General features: G+C 44.1%; 1 protein-coding gene across 1 annotated transcript in view; it reads left to right on the top strand.

The window, feature by feature from the left end:
- The window catches only part of SLC7A11 (solute carrier family 7 member 11), a 288216-nt gene that overhangs the window by 11426 nt on the left and 252751 nt on the right, over positions 1–24039 (top strand). Inside the window, exon 3 of the mRNA XM_042871066.1 lies at positions 4194–4285. The gene's annotated coding sequence lies outside the window, so the exon portion shown is untranslated. The remainder of the gene's footprint in view (positions 1–4193; positions 4286–24039) is intronic.

The following is a 24039-nucleotide window of genomic DNA, read 5'->3' as shown; positions in this document are numbered from 1 at the left end:
CACACAACACATACCTGAGATCGTGAAAAGAGAGGGAAATAATAGCTTGAAATAATGCTTGAATAAACAACTGGAATAAATGCGTGACTAGATGGGTGTATTTCCCTATAGATACAATGCGGGGAGTATGCCTAGCTGAGGGAAAAGCACTGCAATCTTTGCAGAGGAAGGAGTACAGGCTGGAGCCTGAGATTAGCTATGGTGAGGCTGGTGATCCGGAGTCACAAAGCCTTCCTCTTTCACTGCCTTTTGTTTTTCAGACTGGAAATGCTTTTTCATGGAGGCTTGTACTAGAGAAGCTCAGAAACGCTTCTGTCATTACAGCACATTTGTCTTGGATCATGCAGGATGTATTCGTGTGTAGCTCAAATTCCTGCTAGGTACTGAAAATGCAGGGAGATTATTTTATTATCCCTTTACTGCATGGTATATTAAAGGTTTCAAGAAAATCCAGCCAATTGATCACAGAGCATGCTGTCCTTGAAAGTTATGCTAGTCTTTCCAGTGCATTAATCAATGAGGCAACTGAAGGCAATTCCACGTTGGCATCCGATTTCACATCCACAGGTTTATAGCCAGTGCTTATATCCACGTTTATTTACATTCACCTCAGCTCCCGTGTTGAGAATTCTGTGTGTGTGTGTGTGTGTTTACATCCAGAGATGACTGAACTGTTCATTTTTTTTGCTCTACATCATAAAGGTTCAGTTTTCTTCCTTCTGCAGTCTTTGTTTCCTGGCTCTGATGATGTTTCCTTAAAGAGGATGCCGTGTGCTTGTTCTACAGCTGCCTGTGGCCATCAGGAATGGATGCACACGGAAGAATCTGGGCAAACACACATCTGTAAGTTTGTGATTTAAACAGATCACCTTTGTGTTTGTGCCTCAAAATGGTAGGCTTCCTTTTGTTATTTTGGCCTGAAAAATATGGTTATTTTGGCTGTGTTGGTAGTTAACTGCATAACATTACAAGATACCCTATTGAGAGCTGCTGTACCATTCATTTAGGCCTTGTGAGTTCATCCAGTTGTTAAGACACAAATTTGCCTGCAAGTATTTTAACCAAGAGACCAAGCAGTATTCCAGCAGTGGGCAGAAATTGGAATGTCTGTGAAAATTGGTTCAAACACAACTCTTATATACAAAGGGAGAGTTGTAAGTCCACTAAGAGGAAATTCTCTTAATTCACCAGTGCCATTACTGATAGTATTGGTCAGTGAGATCTTCCCAACTGAGAAAACTATCATAAAGAGTTGTGAAGGAAACGGAAATTGGGACTCTGCTGCTCTGTGTGAAGACAAAAAGGACTCTCATGCAAAGTACTTCACTGCACCCTGCCTTGATTTGTTTGCCTGTGGGCTGCAGACCAGGGTGTCTGCTTTCCAAGAGTATAAACAAGATATGTTTATTGCCATCTGCAACATGTGCTGAGATCCTCAGCAATTGCTATGGATGTGCACGCTACAGAAGCATCTTAATTACAGGTTAACTAAAAGTACAGTAGTGGACAAGCAAGAAAATGACCAAATATTGTCCTCACGTCTACACTAGAAGCGGATACTAGCTGACATGATTTTTGAGTACCTTCCTTCCATTAATGACTTTTAATTTCAAAGTGAAATCATTTAAACTTATCTGTTTCCTTCTTATTTATGTTGATATGATACAACTATTCTGGGTTACATCCCTTCCATGCTCATATTTGTGAATCTCCAGACTGATGAGCAATCTGATCTGGTGTTTTATTTGGTCAGCAATGCTGCCCTTGGCAGAGGGTTGGAACTAGATCATCTCCGAGGTCCCTTCCAACCCACATCATTCTGTGATTCTATGATTTTACCTGAAAAAAGAATATGATGTTACCTAGACATTTAATGATGATACTAATGAGGCAGCAATTCTTCTGTTTCTTTTTTTTCTTCCTGGATTTGGTGAGGTTATTCATTTCAGACCTTGAAAACCGAAAGAAGACAGTTGTGAACACAGCATAGTTTTGTGTCTTCTATGGCTCTTGTACTGTTTTTGTGCGTTTACATGCTCATTTAGGGCCTTTGGATTCAGTTGTGCTCCCCACAGTCTTGCTGGCATCACAGATCTTTCCTGACTAGCTGATGGCTTTTGTTAAGCACTCTGCTCCATAGCTGTTAGTATTATGTGCTTTTATGCAGCTTAGTGGAGATACATCTTGTTACTGCTTTTTCTCTTGGAAATATGTATTTAGAGGACAGTTGCTTCCAGACTTTCTGCTATTCCAATTTTTCAGCATTGCTACCCTGAAATTACACTTAACCTAGGCAAGCTTAAACAAAAAATGGAGAGAAGTGATTATCTGGACAAATCCCAAAGAGAACCCAGCTGCAGAATTGCAAGCCCAACCACACAGGAGTTACAGGGACGTGGTCTCCCAGAGCTGGGCTCGGCACTGCCTCTCACCTACTGCCTGCCCCTGAGCATCTCGCCTGGGCGATGGTCCCAAACCGGAGCATTTATGTTTCTCCCCATAACTGTCCAGCTTTACAGCCGCTTCTTTGCTGCACCATCTGCCAGAGGCAGAGCTGGCCTCTTGCTTTCTGCCGCCCTAGCGGTGGGTTCCCCATCCCGCCCAGCGCTGGGCTTTGGGCTCGGAGCAAAGCCGCGGAAAAGCCAGCGCCGTGCAGACTGCAACAAGAGCCATTAGATGGCAGCAAAGCCTTTCGGAAAGGGCAGTGGGGGAAGCGTTTGTGCAGGGAGCTCGGAGAGCCTCGTACAAAAGGGACCCTGGTCGTAAATCCGGCGTGCAACAAGGGGTTCATCGTGTGTCCTGCAGAGTGCGTGTCGTACCGCTCCCCAAACCCGCTGTTATTTGCGATAGAGACGACCCTTTCTTTCCTTTTTTCTTTTCTTCCCTCCTCCTTTCCTCCCGGCTTGTTTTAAGTGCATAGCGTATTCCCGCTGTTTAATTTCCTTTCCGAGAAATGCCTATCCTAAGCCTTTAATGTGAGCTGACCGAGACACCTGTGTGATGTTTGTGGGGCAGTGCAGGGATGATGGCACACGGGGCTGCTGATCTATAAGGTGCAGTTCTGGCAGGCTGGACAGAGAGCCTTGTTTCTTGCCTAAAAAGGAACATTACCCTTGTCAAAAATGTATTTGTGCTGAGCCACTTGAGACAGAGTGGCCAGGCACAGAAAGGGATTTTGCAGAGGTTGGCTTCATTATGGCAAAATAGTCAAGGAGGAAAGGGAAACATGATTTTGGCTTGTTTTGTCATCATCCGTTGCTCTCAGGTAAGAATTTGGATATAAAAAACAGGTGGGAAGAGGGACAGAAATTATTTTCTGCCACGCAGTGACATTGTATATTCCCCTGATAATAATGTAATAAGAAAAGAATTACTGATTCTCATGAAGGTGAAGAAAAGCAGACTTATACCTGCCACGCACCCACACTTCAGCCTGTTCCTATCACTGGCATTATGCTTTGTGCATTCTTCTCAGCAGCAGTAATGAAAAATAGGTTAAAAGCCATCAGTGATATTTCCTCCTTTCATCCTACACGAGAATGGTGTGAAATGCAGCGTTATACATGATTTCCTTGAAAACAGCCTTTCTAAAAGCATTGCTTACAGTTCGGGATTTGGGAGCTGCCGTGCAGGGAGGCAATTTTAGATTCTTGAAGCTGGTTCTGTGAACTGCTGTCGGTGGAGCTGGTGAGGGAATGTATGCAAAGGCCGTCACCGTTTCAAATGTGCTAATGGACAAAATGAATGAGAGAAAACAGTAAAAGCTTTGGCTTGCACAGCCACCCAGGAGCATTCCTTGTTATCAGCGTGTGCTGCCTTAGATCTGAAATGCAGAGACGGGAATCTCATCAAAAGAAGCTGATCCAAGGCATTGTCATACCTGCAGCACTGCTGGCGTAGTGGGCTGTTGGTGGCTGTCCTCTACTGTAAGACCAGCCAGTCATACTTCGCTTCTAGAGTTTGGGACAAGGACAGAAGAGTCTCTCCTCACTCAGATTGCTCTCAACCCAAACCCCTGGGTTTTAGCTGGGCTGAAAGCATAACTGTGGCGCCACTGTTTTTGGAGTGTTTTGAGGGCTGAAGTTTACGAGTAGAATTGTTGAGGCTGGGACAATTGTAATGTTATTCCCTTCTCTGTTTTGTGCTAGTACTTAATTTTCCCTACCTGACACTGTTATATGTTTTTTTTCCAGGATTCTGTAACTCTTGGTGTTTGTTTTTCCTGTGAGAGAGTTGCCTGGAAAGAAGATGTACGGAGGAGAATTTACCAAGTCTTATTCAAAAGGTAGCCATTTCAGGATTCAGTGTTACTGGGAGAATGTGCAAGGGAGATTTGTGTGGACAGTCCTTTCCTGAATGCCTTATCAAGAGCCGGTGCCATTGTTTATACTGACTTCAGCTCATCATAAACTTTGGGGTAGGAATTGTCTTATGGCCCCGGTTAGTTCTAGTTATCTGGATTTGAATTTCTGAGTGTATTCTTTGTTTTAACAGCACACAGTAAGAGTCTAGGGCCAAGTCCTACCCTCAGTTCCTCCCAAGCAACGCTGTATCTTGACTAATGTATTTAACTTGATTTGCCTTTAGGAATGTTATCTTGGAAGCCTTAAACTTGAATTTGTGCTGTGACACTGGAGGATAGGAAGGGGGATAAGTTCACTTTATAGCCTCTTTTTTTCTCCTCCATCCTGCCCTTCTTGAGCCTTTCTGTGATGTGTAAGTGCAGGGTCTAGGAGGGCCCTTGGGCCGCCCCTTTGGTTGCATTGACCCAGCTGTGGGTTCCCCCTCAGAGAGTTCTGGTAGATGTCTTTTGTCAGTCTGACTCAGTCCCTTGACAGAGCCTCACTGCTGAAGGGCACTCGGGGAGCCTGGGCATCAGCTTTCCAGCTCCCTGCAGCCCTGTGCAAGAACACGAGCCTGAAGTCATGTGGCAACCAAGAATCCTTCGGATTTCACCTCCTTTTCCCTCTGTTCCTGGCAGGTCTTCTGCTTCTTTTTATAATTGGAGATACTATTCTCTGTGGATAACACCTACCCACTCTGCCTGCAGGCCAGTAGGTATCGTATAATGTTACTTTCCTGCTACCTGAGTTTATGATTGACAGAAGCTTTAGCTTTTTTTGAGCTTGACATGCAGTTTGTCCCCAAACCATTTGCGATGTTCTAGAAAAAAATTTCCCTTCTTTTTTTAGACACTTTCAAAGTCTTTTGGTGTGCTGGAATTGATTGGGAAGCAAGGATTGCAGGGCCACATTGTTTTTAGAGCCCATGGTCGGGTCTTTGACCTTGTAGCAGGAGGCAGCTGGTAAGGAATACTTCTTGAGAAATCCATTTGCTAACATGTCAGGGTGCTCTCTGTGCTACCAAAAGTGAGATGGGCATGAGTTCTGTGTCTAGCTATTGCTCCCCTAAGTTAATGTCACAGAGCATTATCAGTTGTGTAGAACTGCATCATTCTTGCTTGCTGGTGTCTTTCTTGATCTCCTTTCACTGATTTCATACTTGGGTACACATTTCCTGTGCTATTATTCTGGAAACCGTGTGCATAAAGAACGTGAAGTACTTCACAGCTCTCTGACTACCAAGAAAAAAGTCCTCCATGGCTCCGTTTGATTTAGTTTTCACAGTACTTTACACCTCTGGTGGTGGGTTTCTTTTTTTCCTTTGCATCCAGGGAGACTGAGGTATACAGAAAGTACGAGTGTCGTGGGGTCACAGGTTTCACCCCAAACACACAGGTAACCTACTTCTTGTTAGAAGCGGAACATCTGAGGTAGATCAAAAATATATTTTGCATTTTGACATTTAATTGGATTTGTGCTCCGAAGAGGCATCCAAACGAATCAAAGAGATCTCAGGATGTTCATTTTTGAGCTGAAAATGTAATTGTTTCTATGAAACGCAAGTCCTTCAGCATTAGCATATTTTCTTGGTGAATGTTTGCTGTAGCTCTGCTCAGAACTGAGGCAAATCCTGTTGGCCTTCGGTCTTACCAGCATTTAGTTACCTTTAAACCTACTTAGAGATCTACACCTAGTTATTGCTTAGTGAAGTTTAGCAAGTCTGTTTCCAAATGTATTTGCAGCTCCAGAGGAAGGGCAATGTTATCGTCAGCATTCATGCTGCTGTCCACCTGCCCTCGTGCACAGAGCTTGATTTTCTCAGTAGTGCTCGGTGGTGCAGACCTGTCAGAGCAGAACTGGAGAAAGGTGCTCCTTGCCTCTGTGATGGCAAATGAGCTGTGTGGCTCCTAGCTTGTCGGATCTTCAGTTAAGCAAAACAGAATGGGAGCCCTGCATTTCTCACAAAATGAGGCTTGAGTTTTGTTTTTTGCTGTCAGTGGGCAAACTCATCACTGGGCTTCTGAGTCCAGCAAATCAGTCTGAGGCTGCTCGATATTCTGGGGGCAGTGTCAGAAGAAGAAATCTCTGCTTCTGCTCTGTCCCTTCTCCTCTGAGGCAGAGCTGCTTTTGCAGCTGCTCAGGAAACTGGATTGAGCAAGCTGAAAAAACAGTATTTATTTATTTATTTATTTATTTATTTATTTATTTTCCTGTGGGTTTTTCGGTGTATTGTCAAGACAGGGAAAAGCAGGCAGGGATTGGAAGACTTCAGCTGCTTTAAAACCTGCAGCTTCAGAATATTCAGCCATAGGCAGATGTAGGCTCTAGGCAGCTTCCTGCCCACTGGAGGCTCTCTTGTGTCGTCTGTCCAGTTTTCTGTCCTCTGTTCTGCAAAGTCTGTAGGCATTTGCAATCCCAGTTGATGAGGACTCACTGTGCCCTGCAGAATCCAGCCTTACACCTCCGGGTGCAGGCTTGCAGTGTGTCCTCAGGCAAAGCTAAAGCATACAGCTGCGGTGCAGAGATATGCACAAGAAATAACATAATTATTTGCAGTGTAAATGCTGCGTTCCCTTCGTGTTGTTTCCAATATTCCCAACACACCTTGCTGGTTCCCCTTGTAAAACAAAACATAACATGGCAGTTACAGCAAGCTCTTTCCATGAATGGCACATAGTTTCACTGAAGTATTTCTCGCCTTCATCTAAAAATGAAAACTAAGCAAACAATGTTTCTGCAACACACTAAGAGAGTTGGTATGAGGGAATTTGTCTCTGGAGACCGCAGTGCATTCTCAGCTATCAACTCGAGGCATTTTTTCCTCAGTGGAAGCTGTTTGTGCAATTCATTTCCTGTCTGTTCCTTGGCTTTTATGTTGTTATAGGGCCCAATTCTGCGAGCGGTGATGTGGGAGGTGAACTTGCTCATAAATGGGCTCATTGATTGAACTCATTGGAATTATGTGCCTAATCAGACATGCACTGCTCTCTGCTGGATCAGGTCTCTCCCCCTCCTCCCCACGAAGAGAGAATATTCTGTCTTCATAAATTGATGCAGTGAGGAAAACCTCCTGGCTTGTGCATTTGTAACACAGAGCTGTAACAAAACCTGTGTTTTTCTCCCTGAAGATTTGCTTTGCCTAGGATAGAAATCCCCTCACAGCTGCAACAATCTATATTTTAAACATTTTCCCTTCATGTGCCTCCCAGTTAAAATATCATATGAAGTACAGCTGGAAAATCTCTTGCAGAAAGAATAATTCTTTTTCCTTTCTGTTTTCTGGCTATTTCTGAGCATTTTACCTTACATCCACTTGTCCTCAGGCCCAGACAATGCTCTGTAATTTATGGATGCCCTTTGCCTGTGTCAGCTGCACAGGAGTTTGCAGAGCTTCTCCTGCCTCAAGAAACGCTGGGAAGCATTTGATGGCATCCTCATGCACAGCCAGCGCTGTGATTCCTGCGTGTGGAGGAGAAGTGACGGGAACAGCCATGGGGCTTCATGGAGGGGTGATTAAAAGCAAGCTGGGATGGGGAGAAGGGGATTGACAAGGAGATAATGAGAAATGAGCCTGCAACCTTAGCGTTCTTCATTTTACGCTTGATTTCTTTCCTTAATGTCTATGTCACATCTTATTTTTGCCATAGCCGTTTCACACATGTTAAAACTAAGGCACAAACGGAGTGGCTGGGAAGCTCATCTATGCCAGGGTTAGACAAAGGAACCACAAGACCTTCTCTCAAAGTCTTGGAGCCTTCCAGAATTGGAACGGAATGGCGGCTGAAAGGCAGCGTGTTACTTGGTCACGGGGGGCTGTTTCTGCAGGGCTGCGTGCCTATTGCCACGGGCACCCAGGAAGCTGCTTTCTATGCCAGGAGGTCGGGATGTGACCCAAGAGGGAGAAGTAGGTGTGATGGGATTCATGAATTTTGACTGCACGGTGGTGTGGGCAGATTCTGGGCTGTCTGTAAGCTGAGTGCCAGCCTGAGCACTGCGAGCTCTGCAGCCACAGCAGCGTAGATGATATGGCTGGAGTGTTCATCCGGCTTGTCGGGAATTTCTTGCCTCTTTGCTAAGCTTGGTGGAGCTGCAGCACCACTGTTCAACCCAGTGCAGGTTTGTCACCCCAATGCTCTTCCAGCCCTGATTGCACCACAGTGTGTGTCCATCGTGGCTATGGTGTGGGTGTGTTGCCCGGCTGATGTTGCCGGTATCTCTTCAGTGGTTCTAAAATGAAATTCAAAACTGCAGTGTTTTTATTGCTGCCCCATCAGCAAATTGACCTGACCCAGGCTGGTAACTAAAGCAGAGGCCAGGCAGAGGCTGGTGTTTGGGAGTGGCGCTGTGAGCTCTTGGAAGAGTTTTGCTGCATGCTAGCGGAGCGGGAGCTCGGGAGCCTGACCAGTGAGGAGGGTCTGCTTCCAGTGCAACAGGAAGATAATCAATCATGCTACTCGCTTGTGTCTTGGCAAAGGTATTTAGCTATCAGCCAGCTGGTTAGCTGCCTCAAGGCCACCTGCCTGACTGAAAAACAGAGAATCAGTTTCTTTCCCTCGCAAAGGGAAGCGGGGAATATTGACTTGTGGGATAATTTTAGGTGGATGATTAAATTTGGCCTCCTAGGCCCCGGTTGAAAATCCAATTCAGATGACTAGTTTTCTGTTCATACACTGCTGAGCAATCTCGTATTCTGCCACCACTAATGTTCCTGATGTTGATTGTCCTTTCACTCTAACAAAGCACAGAAAAGCCCAGCCTGCTCTCTATTTCCTGTGGCTTTGGGCTATCAAAACATAATGAGAAGACTGCTTTCGGTTTATATTAAGGACGTAGAGCCTACCCTCAGACAAACTGACTATCTACCTTGTAGTCACATAGCGGTGTTGTAACAGGTGCAGTGCTCAGAAAGATTGTGAATTTTCTACTGACTTAGACTGTTTTCAAATAGTCTAATTAAAGCTGCCCAGATCCCAAACACAAATTTCATGGGGGGGGAAAAAAACAACCCCAAGCCACAACTGGAATGAACTTAGTGCTGTTACAAGCCGTGTGAATGGTAGGGCTGTAGGAAAAAAAACCCTCTGTAAGCAGATGTGAGCTAGGTGGGGCACACAAGTGGGGACAAAGGGAAGATGGGGAAGAATGTTTTACTAGTAGTATGTTACTATGGATATACACATGCAAACATCAATCCCGTTTTCGCTAGGGGCACCAGACTGCTCCTGTCTGTTAGGGAATTACACCGTTACTGGGGAGTTCTGCTACATCTCTTTTCAAGAAGTCTATTCTCTCAAACAAATGCGGATTCACTTAAGAAGGCTCCATTGTGGCAAGCACAACTTATTTCCCTGAGTTAATGAATGCAGGTGCTCAGAAAGTGCTTGCAGGTGACAGATTCAAAGAAGAGTGCTCATATCACAAAGGGATCCTGAATAGTAGCAAAGGCTTCTGAAGAAAAGAGTACATAAAGGGCAGTTTGGAGTGCGTTACCCAAAAAGTTGTATTAGGAAGTGAGCTTCTGATTGCTGAAGATAAACTGCTTGGAAGGTATTAATGGAGGTAGAATACAGCTGAGTTTGGGTTTAACAGATAAAGCAGATATAGATAATAGGATTAGGAAATAAGAGAAAGATAAATTCATGCACTGTAAAGCGAAGGCCTTTGCCCTTAGTGATGCTTTCTTGTTCTGAAAGCAAGGAGTGGATGCCATTTCAAATATTGTCTCAAAAGAAGGCAAGGACTGCACGATATCTTTAAGCTGAGTGAGGGTGGGGAGGGGGCAGTCTACATTGCCTTGCAGTCCTCCTATTTATTGCCCTTCAGTAGGCACATTTGAGCAATGCATTTATGCAACAAGCACAGGTGCAATTACAGTACAGGCAGGTATAATGTAGGTTTAATTTGCCAGCCATAACCTCTGTAATGTTGCACAAAGCAGGCTTTATTTTGCTGTGGGCAACTATAACATAAGCTCTGCAGAAAACTTGTACATGTAGTGCAGTTTTTAGGAGTTGCCACTGTGTCTCTGTTTGCATTCTTACTGAACGATGGCCAAGACCTGTAGCTATCACTTGGTTTCCGTCAAAACAGTGCTTCCTACTGGTGTAAACTGTACAAGGAGTGGGAAAATACAGAACGGACCTCAGTATCTCTCTAATGACAGATGAAAATGCTTAATTTCACTCTTCCAGCCTTTGAACTTAGCTGAAGATAAATCTGTGCCTGAAAGAAGAAATGCGCAGCTGAGTAAGAAGTAATTGCAGGTCATAGTGAACAGGACAGATCGTACTAAAGCATTACATTAGCTGCTTTTTATGCTATCGGTGGTGCCAGAAAGTTGCACTTAGCATTTTGCCCAATGCATCACATGATATATCACAATTATCAGACAGGCAATATAGGACTGCGGTCATTAGGGGTAAAAACGAACGGGTAACAACATAGGAGGAGAGAGATAGTTAGCTGGGTTGTTACCAATTTGTGTGTAAGACTTTGTAGCCGCAGTAAATACTCTAATGCGGGTATTTATGACTACTTGTAACATAATGTGAACATACTGCAAATGTAAGCACAGTTTGTAAGATTTGTAGGAGGTCAGCTAGCCTTCCTTTGGGTACTGCTGAAGAGCAGCCATCAGGCTGAGGGTTTGATTACCATGTTTTTGTAGCACACAAGCACCTAATAGCAACGAGCAGAAATTTGGTCATGTACTCTGACAGACTGGTCTTATTTTCCAGGGAAATAACAAAGCCATTGCTATAGGAACAAATAATAAAACATAAGCAGCTGAAGCAGTACAATGATATGACTGTACAGCGGAGCTGAATATGCAAGCCTGGCACACTCAGTGCTGGCACACAAACTTTAATTTCTTCCAGCCTCATGGTGAATACATTATCAGCCCTTAGGAAGATGACTGTACATAGGATTACCTTTATGAGCTAGGAATGACTTTCAGACAGCCTTGGTGCAAACTTTCCCAGAGGTACATCGCCGTGCTTCTTCCCCTGACCGCTGCTGATTCTGGAGAGCAGTCACAGCTCCTCACGTCCCTTCAGAAAGGCACTGTGCACTTGGGAGTGTTTGGGCAGAGCGGCGAGATTTTGTAGTTAAGTTTCCCAGTGTTCCCTCAATCAGACACAAGATTTTCAGCTCTGCCTTGAAAGATCTGGCTGTGCTAATGAAGCCAGAGAGATGGCAGGGGTGGGGATGGTGCTGTTGATTTGGGAGATTACTCAGTTAGCTGAGCGTAAGCAGAGAGGCTGTGACAAGAGAGCCTGTTTCTCTAAGCAAAGGGCACAGGAACGTATCTGGAGTTAATAAAGTTGTCAGGTTGTGTTCTCTATGGGTAGTTTTCCCTGGCTGACGTTTTACCATTTCTTTCTTACATTTTGTCAGTTTTGTATAAGAGTCTGTTCATTTGCGCTCCTTTTACCCTCGTCATCCTTCCTCGGGTGTATAAATAAATAATGAACATTTTCATCATTTACATGTGGTGAGCATTTCCTCCCCCCCCCCATCTTAGGCTGTAACCAAGCCTGGCACTGGGACTTGGCAAAATTGCGAGGGGAAGAGAAGTCGAAGCACACTCAGTCTTCTTTTATGGGCTGCTCACCACCAGCAAACAAGAGGATGGGCAGTCCCTGGCAGGTGCCTGTTGTGGCAGTGGGCATAAGAGAAGGCAAGGTAGAGCCCTGCCTGCTACGCTGAGACCACTGCCTGGTGGCACAGTGCCCCTTGGCACAGCCACGGGGGCAGGAGTTGGCCATCACTGCAGGTACAGGAGAAGTTACAAACTGAAGAACAGGGAAATAACAATCTATTGGGATACCGTGCCCTGACTGAATATTCTGTGCAATAAATTCCAGCAGATAGACAAGCTAAGAACCCACAAAATGAAAAAAACGTACTCAGGCACACTCACATCACATATATCATTAACCACTGGAAAGAAAACCTACCGAGTTTCCTCACTGCAAAAGAGTGTGTGGCTTGGGTTCAGCAAACTGATGACGCAGTTCATGGAGCGGTATTGGATTGTAACAAATTTTGGTCAGTAGGGCATTCTCTCTTTCTGAGATAGTTTTAAAACAAATGGGTTTTGCTTAATATTTTAGGAAAGGAAGTAATATTTCGAAATTTCTCAGCAGCAGCCAGTTGTGTTTTATTTTTACTGCTGTATGTGCTGGGAGCACAGGGAAAGTGTTTTCTTTCTGCTGCCCAATAGTGTTGCTGCGGTAGGAGTGATGGATGCCTGCATCTGAGGAAGACTGTGTGATTCCAATCTTGAGATTGTCATGACGAGATAGGATTGATTCCCAGCCCTTTTCTCATTACAATTTGTGGCACTAGAATTAATCTATTTTGTACCACCAAGTGCTCTTGTTGCAGTCTTCATCACAGGCTCTGGAACAAGCAAGGGGAGTGAAAGGAAGGCAAAACGTGTTGCTCAGAGCCAACCAGCCCTTACGACTGACATATTAATGGGAGAGGAAAATGGGGAAAAATAGGGCTTGCTTCTGTGTGGAATGTTTGTATAGACAGCACGTAGCTGAGACAGTATGGCCTTAATTGTTAGTACTGTAAGAGACAGGTGTATGGTGGTGGATTGCAAATGTAAAGACCCCAGTGAGGATGGATAGTGATAGGAAAAGGGGGAATGGTTTTAAACTGAGACGGGGGAGGTTTAGGTTAGATATTAGGAGGAAGTTTTTCACACGGAGGGTGGTTACGCGCTGGAACAGGTTGCCCAAGGAGGTTGTGGATGCCCCATCCCTGGAGGCATTCAAGGCCAGGCTGGATGTGGCTCTGGGCAGCCTGGTCTGGTGGTCTGTGGCCCCGCACATAGCAGGGGGGTTGAAATTAGGTGATCATTGTGGTGCTTTTCAACCCAGGCCATTCTATGAATCTATGCCTGCTGGGGTATCCTCTAGGAATATCAGGAATTTTTTTCTTGTCCAAGGGAAATTAAAAAGAAACAAACAAAAAGCAGAAAAGCAAAAAAAAAAAAAGCAAAAAAAAAAAAAAAAGCCATCGGTTTAACAAAAAGCAGAGTGAGGAACAGGGTGTCAGTGACTTGAAAAAGGAACTTCTGCTACAGCGAGTGAGTACATGTCCTCCGTCCTGTGAACATTTGTAGTATGTCTTTTGTCTCAGCCCAGTGCCATCCCCTGGTGTGGAAGTAATGATGAGAGTTGAAATTTGTCCAGACAACGACTGAAGGTATAACTATGAGGACAGACGAGGTGGGAGGTGAGAACCATGTGTATGAAAACCAAAGGAAAACCTCTGCACAGCATCCTGTAGAGCAGCAGGGCTGCATTGGCACAACTCCAGTTAGAACTTGTCCGTCTCTCATTGGTACCACGTTAAGTAGCTGGTAGCAGTCCTGCATACAGAGAGTGAAGCGAGGTAAGACAGCTTAGTCTAGCTGGAGGAGAGTCCTTTCCCTTCCTCTATTTATACTGACCTGCAGTGGAGTAATTGTCCATCAGTACGGAGTTTGATTGAGTTGGCATTTTGAACCCCTTTTGTATGCTTTTTGCTTCAAGAAATATTAAAGTCTAGATAAAATTGGAATAGCTGACTAGTAATGAGATCATTATGTGTAAATTTGGAATTGCTCACAGGGGGTATAATGACTCCTTAGCCGAGGTATGCAGCACATAACTATTAACTACGAAGCACAGCCTGCCTTAGAGATATGTTTCCAGTGCTAACATACATAACCCCTTTCAGCATAAAGTTCAAGTCACACAATATGAGTGACTGGGAGTATGTTATTTACAGCTCGTGTTGGGAGGTGAAATGAGCTGGGGCTGGTTATTTACTTTTCACATGGAATTTTAAAGAATTCTGATTGACTGAAAAGACAAAGAAGGAAGAGAGGGAGATGGTTAAGGACGAGAACCACATCAATTCACAGTGTGAACTCAGCTTCCTTTCAGCAGCCATCCCCTTTGCGCAGCACTGGGCATGCTGTCGGGAATTAACAGTTAATAACTATGCTGCCTGAGATGGATCTGTGGTGAAATGTGCTGTGAAGCCTGAGCCCCTCCTGCCTCTGAGCAGCAGAAACGCTTGGTGCTTGTTCGGTGCTTGGTGCTCTGTGCTCATGCTTGACCCGGGGCTGGGGCAGAAGCTCCCCATACCCCAACCATTGGATGCGCATGTGGAGTTGGGGAACATCTGTGGCTGCTGTTCCTAGGCTGGGAAGGGCCTGATTGATCTGCTGCAGTTTTCTGGAGGGATTTGGTCTCTAATTTACAAACAGGGAGCGGGAGGTAAAGAGGGCGCGAGACGCCAAGCCTGTGCGCATCCCTATCTTTGAGTTCTCACCTGTGAGAGAAAAACAACAGAACTGCCTTGAAGAGCATGAGGGCAAATATATTACAGATTATGAGATGTTGCGGTGCGAGGATGATGGGGGATGAGTAAATACCGATGACAGATTCATTATGTCTTATGTCTACCCGGAGAGGCGAGGACCAATAAAAATAATGGGCAACTTTGGACTTGTCAGAGCGGCTGATACGCTGTGTCTCCACTGAAATCAGTGAAGTTACAGCTACTATACAGGTAACAGATAGTCCTGATGCTCTTCATAATAACAAGAGGGATCAAATCCCATCAAAAAACCATATGTCAACTGCATGCAGAAAAGCTGCAGAAGAGGCATCTTCTGTTGAGATGCTCGCTTTTGTGACTTTATATAAGACCCTGTGCTGTCTGGTTATTATTTCACTGCGCCAGAAGACAAATTTGGAGTGTCCTGTTTGCTCTCTGATGCACCCACTCTGTGGGGCTCTTGTATGTTTCCCGATGTCTGTGAGGTTTTATTTCCCGAGTTGATATAACAAACCCGCTCTGCATGTGCTAGAACAAAAGTAGTCCTGGGAAAAATTGATAAAGTACGCTCTAAGTTGCTTGGTTTATGCAAGCCTTGTCATACCAGTAAAATAGACGGCTGCCTAGAATAACAAACTAGCAGAGGTACACGGATGACTAAAGGCTGGGAAGGAGAAGACATCTGTCTGATTGTCTTGAGCTGCCAAACTCCTACACCCAGCCCTAGGGAATGAAATCCTGCTGTCACTGTCAATATAAAACTCTTTAGGCTGGCATTTAATATGCCTTAACCTGGAAAGCTATATTTAAGCTAATAATCCAAATTTTTGTGTGTGTGAACTAAGTGGATTTTAGGATCACTTGCAGCTGCCTGCCATTATGGATGCAGAATGAATTTCTGTCAGCAAACTCAAAGGGTTCATAGGACTCTGCTCCTTGAAGGGAGCTGCTGTGAGTCCACAGGAAAAAAAAAAAAAAAAAAAAAAGATAAAACCAGGAGAATTGTAGTGGCCTGTTTCAGGTGCTGTGTTCCACTACAGTGGTGACACGGGTACAGCCATCCTGAGCTGCATGAAGGGAGGTACTGAAAAACATTAAGGGGTGCTTTGTAACTTCAGAGAAATCAAAAAGGGCATGGCTTTTCCTTAACAGAATCTTTTCCTTTAGGGGTTTTCTTCTCTTTTAATTTCTTTTTAAATCCTTTTTATGCTAGCTCAGACCATCTCAATGCACCTGCTCCAAAGCCTGAAAAATGAACTTGACCCCTTCTAGCAAAGGCTGGACTAAGCCAATAAGGAAGCTGCTTCTTTGCTTTGGTCCACAAACCAAAAGCTGGATTAGAATTTAAATGCTCATCGGTGGGTTCATGGGTCATCAGAGCATTCTGCTTTTCCTCTGTGTTTATTTCAGAAAGCTTTGCAGGGTTAATTAGGCTACACCAAGGGTTAGAAGATGACATGTTGTATGGGAACTGCTGAGTCAGGGCCTGAACCTCTGATTGATCACCTGAGGTGAGCACTGAGTCAGCCAGAGGAGCACAGCTGAAGGCAATTCTCCTGTGTGCCGGAAGGGGTGGAGCCTAGCTGCACCCCTCCTGGACCTATTTAAGAGCTGGCTACCAGTGGGGAAGGATCTCTTCTGGAGATCTGCTCTGCTGGTGATTTGTGAGTGAGCCCAGGATAGGGGTAAGTTTTCTATTTATTCTCTGTTGTTATTATAGTGTGCTTTGCTGAACTCTCTTGTTTATTTTGTTGTTATAACATCCTAATGTTCTTTGATTATACCTACGCGCAGCATTCCCTTGGCCTCGTGGTACTTGAGGACTGCAGTACATCCCATACCTTCTTTGTCAGGCTGATCTTTACTCCACTTTCTCCTTAACTGTCACCCTGTTGGCTCTTTTGTGAGTAAGGGACAGTTGTCCGGGCTGAAGGTATGGTACACCCGTGCTTAGGTGCTGGCTGCTTAAGTCTTGGCTTCACAATGCATTCTGCACCTCATATCAGTTTTTTTTTCCTTTTGACTTTATGCAAACTTCATAAGAGTTGAAAAAAAAATTAGGGTTACTTTTTTTTTTTTTTTTAATCATTAATAGCATTTCTGGTTTGTTTTCCTTAGTCTTTGGTAGAGGCTTGCATTGCCATAGGACTGCTGCAGTAGTGCCGACTTTGTTTTTGTTTGTATGTTTATCTGCCTGACTTTGTCCCAAAATTAATTGTAAGGGAGGTAAATGGTGCAAATGAAGTTCATTTGGATTAAACTGTGAGGAGATTTCAGAGTCGTGTTTTAAGCTTCTCTCGCCTGATGGAGGAACTGAGGTCTTAACATCCAAACGACTGTGGTTCAAGTAAATTAAAAGCCGTTATGTGACCTATGCTCATTATAGAGTTAAAATGTGGCCTATCATCACCACAGCACTTTCTGGTCTTCTATGCAGCCTAAGTGTTTTAATGTGTCTATTTGGCTATGTAATTTATTATCCCCAGGGCTTCTCAAAAAACAATCCATTTGGCTGAGACAGGGTCGTGAGACCTAAAACAGTTCTGTACTATTGCTCTCCTGGTTGGTCAATAGCTTCTGAACTGTTGACCATGTAGCAATTGGCGAAGAAAGGTCTCCTGACCCTGTGAACTAAAAATAGATAAAGCTCCCTAGAAGGTAAATCTGAAGTTTGAAGGGCGTTTAGAGGAAAAGTGCTTTTCAAGTTGAAATATTTAGACTTGTTCCGCACTTTCAACCTCCCATGGCTTGTTTCTTTTTTTTCTCAGCATGCTTTGTGGGATTGTCAGACAGATTACAAGAAAAAGTAAGTTTAAAAAACAACAAAAAACAAACTAAGCTAAATCACCAGGGGAAAAAAAGAGTAAATATAAATACTTGCAGATACTTCCAAGGAAGTCGGGAAGCGTTTGTAAGGTTGTCCTGACTAAAATGAGATTTTAGAGGTGATGTGACTGATGGTAGCTATATAAACATAGTTGAGGAGAAATGCTGTTTGTATTAATCCAGGATGGAGAGTTCATTCATTAGGGGGTCTTTCCGCTGGTGTGGCAATTATATGTGAGAGAGAGAGCAAAAAACACCTGACACACACACAGTATAAAAGTATTTATTTTTAAGCAGCGGATGAAAACGTCTGTACTCTGGACTTTAGAAAAGAGACCCAGAAAAAGGCTGTGTCCTTCATCACAGTGGGGATACCAGATGCCAGTGGTAATCCCTGCTATCAAAATTTCTCTCCTCTTTCTACTTTTCCTGGCTTTGGTGTCTTTTTTGTTGTTGTTTTCTAGGAGTGAGGAAAAGTTCTTTCCTAGATGTTTTTACATGATTAATGTTCAGGTACAGATAGTACTATCACAGCTGCCATTTCCCCCTTTTTTTCCTCAATTTTGTTTCTTTGGGAAGAACGAGATGGGGCTGATATGGGAGCAGATATGAGGCTGATTTTCTCGCAGAATAATGCTGGCTAATAAAGCACGGCCTCACCTTTCAGATAAATATCTGTTTAGCTGCAATAGTGTTCAGACTGTCAGGAGACTTTTTGGCAGAAAACTCAGTGGAACTGCTAATAGTGGGCCAAAATGCACGTTTATTTTCTCCAGCAAGCATGGCTGACCAGTTGCATTAACAGTGCCCTGAATATCTACCTGTTCACAGTGTGGTGTAAACATGGGACTCTTAGATAAGCAGAAGGTTTCTTCTCCCCCATTTCAGAATCACAGAATGGCCAGAGTTGGAAGGGACCTCAAGGATCATGAAGCTCCAACCCCCTGCCACACGCAGGGCCACCAACCTCCCCATTTAATACCAGACCAGGCTGCCCAGGGCCCCATCCGACCTGGCCTTGAACACCTCCAGGGACGGGGCATCCACAGCCTCTCTGGGCAGCTGTTCCAGCACCTCACCACTCTCATAGTAAAGAAAAATACAGGACCAAACCCCTATGCAACTTGCAGCTATTCTGCCAGTTGCTGCTGGATGATCCTGCAGGTGTGGGATTTGAGCTCTGGCTTGGTGCAGGGAATTCTCTGAATTCATTTTTGTTTTTATTTTCATTTCTGGTCTTTGTGATACCTTGTGCTTGAAACAGGCTGGGTAGCAGCGCTTCCGTGCTAGCTGTAGGGTTGAGATGATCTGTGGCAGCTGATTTGCATGCTTAATACAATTCCATTCTCCCTTGTCTTTCCAACACATTGTCTGCTGTGTATTAAGATCTGAAAGTCTTGGATTTCTGCAGAAGCATCCTTGCGGAGTCTCAGGATGTGCTTTGGCACATGCAAAATCTAACAGTCACTGAACCCCTGACAATCTCTGCTCTACAGAGGTATCCTTTCATTTATCTACTCCTCCGTGAGGCAGGAAATGAAGCTATTGCTTTTTATGCATAAATGAGCATTTGTAACAATGCCCCTCTGAAGATGTGGTGTAAGTGGCACTCACTGGGTTGTTGACAGGGTGCCAGGGAGCCTCCTGATAAAGACTGAGCTGGTATTAATCTGAACAGGTCTCTCTCACTAGAGAGGCTTACTCACCTGTTCTCTCTTTGGATTGCAGATTTCCAAATATACCTGGCAACTCTTTATTAATTATTTTTCCTCTCACAATGTGACTATGTTTATGTCTATCTATCTACGTATGGATAAGAGGACCACACCTGTGGTCTGTTGCTCCTTAATTGCCTCAGCCTTGCCCAGCTCCACCTGGGACTGTGCTGCCCAGGCCTCATTTCAGCCCAGCTGGTGCCTAGAACAGCAAAGTAGTGCAGTGCTGCAGGGGAGAGGAGTACCTCTTGCAGAGCCTGGTAGGTAGGAGCAACTGATGTGCAAAGCTGACCTGTGCAGCGAGGGGCACCCTTTGTCCTTGGAGCTGCTTTAGGTAAAACCTGGAGTTGAGGAAAGTGAATTCTCAGATAGAGATAGGAAGTGGTGTGGAAAGGGAGAAGCGCAGGTGGTACTGGTGTGCCTGGGTGAATGGTATGGTCAGGGTGTAAGCGTCACTGAGGAATGGCTGAGTTGCTTGCCTGGGCTGGTTTTTTTTTCTTCAAAAGCTTGAGGAGGGAGCAGATAGACACAGCTGCAGCTTAACAGGTAGGTGATATCAGAAAATACTCTGTCCTGGACAGAAATAATCCAGCAAGTCATTTGTTGACTCTGAAGTTAAAGGGGTGCTCCTGTGTCTGGGGCTGCCCACTTTACCAGGGTGACCATTTCCCAGGCATAGGCTCTCTCTACAGCAGTGAGCAGCAGGCCTGGAACCTCCAGCGTCTTCAGTCTCCCTGCAGGAGGCGTTTGCTCACTGATGGTTATGAGTAATGAGTTGAAGAGTATGTGCGTGGTGTCCTGGCTTAGTGGGCCTTGTCTTTTTCCCTGGCAATACACAGAGAAATGCTTTTGAATTGAGTGGTGTCTTGGATTGGTGAAAGCTATGCTACCTTAACAACTCTGCCTGACAGAGATCCAAGGCTGAGGTATGCAGAGGATGTTTCCAGGTATTTTTGAAAGGGATTTCAAACAGTTAGCTTTGGCTAATATATTCCTAGCCAAAGCCTTCTATTCTTGTGCAGGCAAACCCACTGTGGGAGTTAGGGCTTTTGTCTGATGAAAGGCACTGAGATTTGGCTCTGTATTGCAGGCTCAGTTGTAGTGCAGACACTCACACTTTGCTTTTCTCAGAAACAGGGCAGAAAAGGCCATGTCTCTGCAAGGGACTGAGTATGACTGGCTTGTAATTATAAACATCTGAATAGTAAGCCTGAGAGGCATGCCTTGCACCCTGAATTTCAAATGGCAGCTTAGCTATTCATTTGAACATCTTTAACTGAAAAACATCTTGAACTTTATTAATGCTGATTTCTACTTTTTTTTTTTTTCTTTTTCAAGCAAGATCACTATATTGGCTTTGTGTCTTGCTTTCCTGCTTGTTTCAAAGATTGTGTTCCAGTCAGTGCAGCTTACTTGGGGTACAGTAATCACAGCAAGTATAGCTGAAGATGTGCATTTCCAAATGAGATTTCTAAGATACAGAAAGTCTCATTCCATAATGCAGGGCAATCGGTTTGAAATGTCTCCTGGTGAACCAATAGAAGACCATGCAGTCCCTCCCCACTTCAGTAAGCGAGAAGACTCCGGGCTTGAGGCATTTTAGTGAGGAAATTATCTGCTGATACTTTCATGTACTAGTAGTGCAACAGAATACTAAACAAAGACATGTTACATCCATGGCTTCAAAAATACCCATGTTGTAGCTTCGCTTAGAGCAACTAGTAGAAAAACTAGTAGAAAACATAGTAAATAACTTAGTGGTGTTCGGTATTCGCTGCACTGTATGCATCAGTACTTATCCCAGCTGCAGTATGTGTGGCAGCAGTGGACAATGCTGGTCTGTGTGAATTTTTGGTCCAGAGGTAGTCCATGGTTGCCTGTTGCTTGCTATCTAGACACATGGCTATCATTTAAATAAGCTGTGCTGTGAATACTTGCTATCGATGTCCTGATTATTATCATTAGCAGTGGTTAAAACTAGATAATCTTCCATGTTCTTACAATGCAAACTGTTCTATGACTAATGTTTGTAAAGTTGTCTGTATACCCTGGCTAATGTTCATTATGTTAAACCAAAGCTAAATGAGGCACAAGGTAACTGTGGATTGCTATAGCAATCTATGCGTTTACTGTTAGTCACTGCAATCAAAAGGATGATTTGTTATTACCAATCTTGTTTTCTGTTCTAAAACAAACCAAAACCCACTTAGGAACAAACAAAGTCCTCAGACTAACAGCAGTAAGATAGTAACCAAGAAACAAAGGAAGGTGGAAAACAAGATTTGCATCACTCCCACCTTTCTCCCACTATACAGTCAAAGCTTTACTTGAGGAATGAAGGAGTGCAGCTTTATATACACAGGAAATCAAATGTGTTCATCCACTGAAATGGCTTAATTGACCAAACACCAGTCTTTCCTGTCTGGACTAAGAATAACATCTCTGCTTAGAGGAATTTAAGTTATAAAGAACTAAATCAGTCAAACTGAGTGGCATAAATGAATCGGTGAGGTACTTGAGTAAGGATGGGTTTTCTTATGTCATTTTAAGGTTTTCTTTAAGGTGTATGTCTACTTGAACTATAGGCACGTACGTTACCTTGAAATGTTGATGGCAGACAGTGTTTGGCCTTCCTAGATGCGCTGTACTAAATGTCATGCCTTTTGGATGGGAAGGGGTCCTTCTATTAAGTGAAAGTAAGTTTTATAATGTGCAGTAATTGGCATATCCACAGTCTGCATTAAGTACAGCTGACAGCAATTAATGGGAACAGCGCAAACTGCAGCATTCCCGTTTCACAGCAGTGAGAGGATGCCTGTTTCCACAGCTCTTCACTCAAAGCAGTGAGGACTTGACTCCTCAGTGCTAATGGTGCAGCTAGTATGTTTTTCTGCAATGAAAGGTCATTTTCCCTCAAAGGAGAAAAACATTAGAAGTGGTTTTTTTTTTTTTCTTCCTTAAAGAAAGTGAGCAGGATGGACATAACCTTTAAGGATGACATTATGCCTTGGACCACATACCTGTGGTGGGAAGCAGTAGCTATGGGGAATTGATTCAAATGTGCTAGGCCCCTTTCTTCTGCAGAGCTGATGGGTGAGAAATGCGAGAGGATGCTGGAGTAAAGAGGAAAGACTGCTTTCCTTTCTAGCTGCAGAAACTACTGCGAGGCAGCTATAAACTACTGTCCTGTACTACAAAGCTGATGTCAAAGAGAAACTGTGTGTGAGGGCACATCTCAAGGCCAAGGTTACTCCTTCATGTGGAGTAAACACATCACACCCACATAGCTTAGATGCTGGAAGCAGGCAAACTGCAGCAATATGGAGCTCTGAGCAGGCTAATTGCCTGGCAGACCTCTGCGCTGCTGTAACTAGGGAGCTTTTGTTGGAATAATTTTTGGCAAGATAACTAAGTACATCTGCTGGTTCAACCTGCTAGTAGGGTTTTCCAGTCCTGGTATTAGGTTGTGGCTGGAATGGTTGTGGTTTCTATGCAGTTAAAGAGAGGTAACTGCCTGAAAGGTCAGAATAATTGTTGATTATGGAGAGAGTTATGACCGCAGTTCTGTTTCCTTTCCCCCCCCTAAAGTATTAAGTGACATTTCACTGGAAAGGTATAGCCAAGTCCTCAAACAAGTTCTCTCAACCTAAGAGAATGGTGGAAGCTATTCACGTAGTTGCAAGTGTTCTTTGGTATTTAACACCTTATAGTGGAAATGTTCAGTCCCAGCTTTAAGTAGTGATTGAGAACCTGGTGGGGAAGCAGGGCCAACCCACGGGAGCTCAGGTGCATGCAGTGTTCCTGAGTGAGCAGAAAGAGTGGAGCCATGTCTTCCCAGGCCTCATTTAAGGTTGGCAGTGGAGGTGAGGATGTCTGTTTGGACATCCCTGCCTGCAGAGGCCTTCCGAGGGTAAGAAGCTGGTTTTTTTTGTTTCTTTCTTCCCCTTTGTTCTGTTTCCATGTCTGCTGCATTTGGGCTTGTCCTCACTTGCTGCAGCCGAAGACTTGGCCACCCTGCTGTTATGGCTGTATTTTCCATCTCGTTAGAATGTTGCACGTGACCATCTCATTGTATGAGCTCGTAAGTGAAAATGAATTCTACTGAGAATGAAGCGTATAGCCTTGTGATCTGAATGAGGAGATAGAGCCTGTACAAGCTTCTAAGTCTGAGGATGAGGACATTGGTTTGTGTAGACCAGTATACGCTGCGTTCAGTGGTATTCACCAGCTGAAGGGCACCCCCTGGCTTTTTGCAATTGGGGTAGGAAACTATTGGTGCACGAACTTGGCATGTGTGACTTGGATGTGTTCAAGTCTTTGAAATATCTGATGCGGAGTTTCATCACTCATCTCTGGTTCTGAAGTGCCAGCCCTCTTCTTTCTTTTCTTCTTGTTAATTAAACCTCCTTTTGTGTTCGCCATATGTTCTGCAGCAGAACAATTTTTTGCTTTCTTTTGAATTGTTCTTACGCTTTGTTTTCATGTTTAATGTCCTAAAAACCATAAAAACATTACTACCATCAAAAACAACTTGCACAAATTGTGCAAAGGTGCTACCTCAGAAGCAAAAGACTTGTGTACATCAAATGCCATGTGGGAGATCTTCCACAGTGCGGGGTCCTGCAGGTCCTCGGTGGGAGCGGAGCTTGCTTGAAATAACAAAATGTGTACAGTGCAATTTTAAAAGACCAGCAGTGAATGAATAATTATAATGCATTGCATCGGTTTCCAATTGAGATGAGTTTGTTGCATTATGTAATATACTGTAATATACCTCTGTGGGGCAGTAGATACTGGTAGTGATATTA

This window comes from Lagopus leucura, unplaced genomic scaffold (genome assembly GCF_019238085.1).
Source record: "Lagopus leucura isolate 7727_CA_CO unplaced genomic scaffold, USGS_WTPT01 Super-Scaffold_100004, whole genome shotgun sequence".
Lineage (NCBI taxonomy): Eukaryota > Metazoa > Chordata > Aves > Galliformes > Phasianidae > Lagopus > Lagopus leucura.
Note: the sequence above shows the minus strand (reverse complement) of the source record. Positions and strands in the feature narration are given on the sequence as shown.